We start from the raw sequence: 5,156 nt of genomic DNA on the forward strand, positions 1-5,156 counted from the left end.
CCAGGCACATGCCTGGCAGCTACACTACCAGATTCTCATTCATTCTCTCTCTCTCTCTCAATGCCAGCATGACTCAACCTGTACAGGTAAAAGTGGAGATGAGCCTCCGTTCTCTCTTTAGCCTCTCCATTGAGACTGTTAACAAGTTGTGCCAGTGGTGATGGTGGGTTATGTGATATAGACCATTGTATCTGAGACCTCACAAATATGGCTTAAGTAGTTTCTACGCCTGGTACTGGCCCTCTGTATGGGGGGCGTGTTTCACCCTGAGACTATGAATGTCAAGAAATCCTGAATTCTAATCTTGCTCTTCCACTGACTCCATGTCATTTAGACAAGTCACTTCACCTCTCTGTCCCAGCTCAGCCTCTGTAAAATGGGGATAGTGATACCAACTTACCTATTACAAGGGTTGTGTTGTGAGGATTAATTAGTTAATTAATTTGGTGATTAAAAGCACTACATACTTTCTAATGAACCATAACCGTATTTGGCCAATGGAAAATAAATGCATGTCTTGTTTCCCAGTGTGCATTTGACAGCACTGGCAGGAAATGATGGCTGCATTCTCTGGAAGCGGCCAGGGAACACACATTCCTCGCTTGTGAAATGACCTCGGGCATTTGGAACCCCTAGGCTGTCTTTTCTCTTCCTGTTGTTGCTTTGTCAGATTACCCACTCCACATTATTTCTGCTGTGTAGGTTATTGCTACTGAAGAATAAATAGAGAAATTTCTCTACAAGTATAAATGAGTGAAGCTGAATTGAAATAAATTTAAGCTGTACCCACTTACACCAACAATACATTTGACCCAATAAATCAAAAGTGAGACTTTTTTCCTTACTGCACAAGACCCCGTCCTTTTTCCCATAAGGGATGGCTTTCTTTGTACCTGAAAGGCATATTGCAGGAAGTTAATGAAATTAAATACATACTGCAGTCCAAGTGACCACAGAATCCAACCCTTTCTTTTTGGGTAGTGGATCTAATAGGGGAAAAACAGGAGGGGAGGTGTAAAATATGTCTTTGCTAATATAGCTGTGTTCTGAAACAACCCATGTTGGCTTACTTGTTTGTACACTAGCAACTGGCTTTGTTTCATCGGAGTTTTATGTATTATATTGGAAAATCTTGAATAAAAACTTAACTAAAAGTTTTATTCGTCATACCTACCAATTTGTGCTTCCTTCCATGCTCCTGATGAGTTAATGCTATAAAGTTTGTTCCCATTAGTTATATTATTGCCCTTTATCTGCCTTCCCCTGGGGCACTCACTGTAACAACAAAGCACCAAATCTATCTTTATGAATTGCCCTGTAAAAATAAATAAATAAAAAATAGTGATAGATTAGGTCTTAAAGCCTAAGAACAGCTATTTTAGCACTTGTCCAAGGCTCTTCAGACTCTTCTATGGCATTAACACCATTTCTGATTCAAAGACCTGTTGTGCTTTTGTCTCCTAATTATTTTTTTCCATATTCACTGTTTTGTAAGCACTCTTGTTGCAGCATTCATCTTACAATATATTAAGTGCTTGGCTCTTGAAGTGTAAATTGCAGAAAGGGTGGAGGAAAATTACATCCATCAATTATGCTGATAAATATATCTACATGGCAGTTATTGAATTGGCCTTTCAGGTTCCCATTTACTTTTGCCAACTGAGGTTTGCCCTTCACCTATCCTAGTTCTGGGTACAGTACAGAAGATCTAGTTCTTCCAAAAGCACAATTGTCCAGATGAGCAGAGCTGTTTTAGGGGGTTCTCAATGGCCCCTTGAGTGTGTTTATTTTCCTGTCACAGTTGCTCATAAACAGAGATGCTGTTTAAATTTCTATGCAAGAATCTTAAATTGTTTTTTGTGTTCCCGGACAGTATCCTTTCTTAAGTTAAGGATGATAATTTTTTTACTTAAAGCATCATTAGTAGAATGATATGGGGGGTGGGGGGGGGAAATAAGACTAGAAACTATGGAAATCAACAGTTAAGTTTCCAACACCAGCCTGCTTAATTCAACCCCATAACTCAGTCCACTTTCCAACAAGCTGGAAACTCGGGTTAGATGCAGCAAAATGCTTGTTTGTCCTATTAAGAATTGGTATTCTAGAGGCAGGATCTGTAGTTATGATGATGTAGCTTGCATTAATCCCCCTAGCCTATGTTGTATATAGAGCGAGGTCTCTGCTGTGTATTGGCAAGGAATCAGGGCAGGTCCTAGATAGCAGAATACCATGCTGGAGAAGGCATTTCTCAGTATGTGGAGCATAGTTGAGTCCACACACAGCTGCTGTCTTCTGGTCCACCATGCAGAATACATATTGAATAATATGAATGTTGAACACCTAATATAACATGAGGGTGATGGCAATATACTATGTGACTGACCTGAGGGAAGGACTAGGGAATAGGTGAAAAATGCCAGACACAAATTCAGGCTTAACTCCTGGGAACGGGCAAAACTCCATTGACTTCAGTGGAGCAAAGGCCACTTACACCAGCAGAGAACTGGCCCCCTCCCATTATACAATAGCCATATTTTCAAACCAAGAAGCTTTTAATGCAGGAATTACAAAGGGTCACTCTACAGCACTCTTATATACTCTGAACAGCACATAAACACTGAGTGGACAATGAGATATCAGGAGTTGCTTTAGAATGAAATGGGTATTGGGATTAACATGGATTGAAATGTTAACGGGTTAGTAGCCGTGCAAGGGTTTAGAATTTATTTAAAGAGATAGGGAACACACACAGATGGGAGACAACAGAAAATCTAAGAGCTGAAAATAAACCCCAAAACCTGAGTCAAACTGAAAGCCGCTACCAGCACCTTACACTAATACTGTAGATCAGTAGGATGCAAGACTTGTTGTAAGGAACAGCGTTAAGAAATCCTATAGATAATGGCACTGTAGAAAATGCCATTATTGATTCATCTAATCACACAACTGAAAAAGCTGTATTTTTTTTTGTTTGGGTTTTTTTTTTTTCTCAGATGTATAGTCAGCTATAGAGATGCAATGGTTTGGAACAGAATTCTCAAACAGTGATCACATGGCTAATTTTTCTCCTCCATTTTCATTCGGGTATTCCTTCTCCAGCTAAAAGACCCATTATTCTGGGGATCCTAAATAATCTCATCCAGGAGGCCTCACTGCCAGTCAACCTAATTCCCAGCTGGTTGGGATGCCAGGGAATATAAAAGATGGGGTGAATGAAGATCAGTATAATTCGGATTTCTTATAGACTGCAATTCTTCTCCCACAGTATAAAAAATAGTCATAAAAACATTTCACTTGCAAAACAGAGTAGTATATGTGGTTTTTCATTTGCTCACATTTAGGAGGTGTTAAATGTACTGGAACATAGCAATAACTAGAGAGTGCAGCTGTATTGCAAACTGAAATCATTAAAGCAATAGGTGCTAAAAACAGACTCCAGTTCCTTTCTCTATACCATGCCCAGAGGGCTGGGATTGTTTAAACCAGTGAAGGGATACACTTTAATTTGAAACTAATACTCCTTGATCGAGGAATCCAACATGGAACAGATCCAAACTGCAAAATAGCCTCGCTTGCTCTCTGACACAGACCTGCCAATTCTTGTTCCATTTGGCCTGTTTTACTCTGAAATAAGGAGAATCGCCGTGGAATTTCAAAGGCACATTCAAAACCTTGATGGGATCTTTGAAAAGGGTCACTCATTTTAGATGCTTTAAAGTTGGCAGTCTAAGCCCCATTCCATATCCCTTTTTGTCCGTCTGCTGTGTTGGCTCCAAAAAGACATTAGCACACTTCTGCCCAGAATTCAGCATGCCAGAATTCAGCATTCCAAACTTGTGTGATGCAGATACTGCAGCAGAGTGGCATCCTTTTCTTAAGTTATCCTGTGTCCCCTACCGGAATTGTTCATATGTTTCTTAAATATATATGGACAATGTCACTAGTGCTGGTGTAGTGTGGTATAAATTACACATCCCTGCTCCAAAAGAGCTCCCTTGTGCAATGCTGTCACACATGGGCAGCTTTTCTTCACATCTGGGCTTGACAAGGAGCCTCACTGGTAAAGGTTTGTCACAGGATAAGCTGTGGTTTCCTGGTTTTCCCTTCCCTCCCTTCCCTCACTCAACACATGACGGAGAGAACTGATGACTGAGCAAGGCCTTCTGGCAAATTAAAAAGCCAGCCTTCCTGCGAAGTATGGGAGATCAGCTGTTTGCTAGGGAAGCTGTTTCAACAGAACAGACTAGTGTGAGACTCTCTATGAAGAGAGCTGGGGAGAAAAGCATCTTCCCCTGGGCTGTGAGGAGGCAGGACATAGACTTTCAATGGTACTTCCTGGGCCTACCATGGTGACAACGGGTAATGGGGATTCAGGGTTCAATTCTGGAGAGGGAGCCTGAGAAATGGCTACCACATTCAAGCAAGGCAGCAGACATGCAAATTACCCAATCCTGACCCGGGGAGATAGTGACAAAAAATAACAATACAGGGCTCCATAAATGCTGAAACTGTCTGCCAGTCACACCTATACCTATTCACACAATGCACAGTCAACCTGTGGAACTCCTTGCCAGAGGTTGTTGTGAAAACCAAGACTATAACAGGGTTCCAAAAAAAACCTAGATAAATTCAGGAACATCAATGGCTATTGGCCAGATGGGCAGGGATGATGTCCCGAGCCTCTATTTGCCAGAAGCTGGGAATAGGCAACAGAGAATGGATCACTTGATGAGTACCTGTTCTGTTCATTCCCTCTGGGGCACCTGGCATTGGCCACTGTCAGAAGACAGGCTACAGGGCTAGATGGACCTTTAATCTGATCCAGTGTGGCTGTTCTTTTGCCAACTTCCCATTACCCTTGTAGACAGCGGTAATATCTTTCCAAATCCACAGTGGGTGATGTGCTCATGATGAAGGAATGCTCACTTCAGTTGTGAGTTTGTAATTTTCCTAATATTGAAATTATAAAAATGGAGGAGGTGGCCATCCATGCAGAATGTCTACAAGGGGAATAGGAGTCTAGACACTCAAACAGGGTCAGCTTGATAAGTGGAACCACCTTGCCCCTAAAGGGACACCAGATAACCAATGAGCACATCTTGAAAAATTATGTCCCATATGCCAGCCAGTAAGAATGCAATATGCATATTCTAGAT

The 5,156-nt window shown here is 41.4% G+C and overlaps 1 non-coding gene across 1 annotated transcript; it reads left to right on the top strand.

The window, feature by feature from the left end:
- Positions 1-4,161: 4,161 nt before the first annotated feature.
- On the top strand, positions 4,162-4,477 carry LOC142069773 (18S ribosomal RNA). Its single transcript, XR_012665730.1, has one exon. It is a non-coding gene; the product is annotated as an 18S ribosomal RNA (ribosomal RNA).
- Positions 4,478-5,156: the final 679 nt, after the last annotated feature.

Source organism: Caretta caretta, chromosome 21 (assembly GCF_965140235.1).
Source record: "Caretta caretta isolate rCarCar2 chromosome 21, rCarCar1.hap1, whole genome shotgun sequence".
Taxonomy (NCBI): Eukaryota; Metazoa; Chordata; order Testudines; family Cheloniidae; genus Caretta; species Caretta caretta.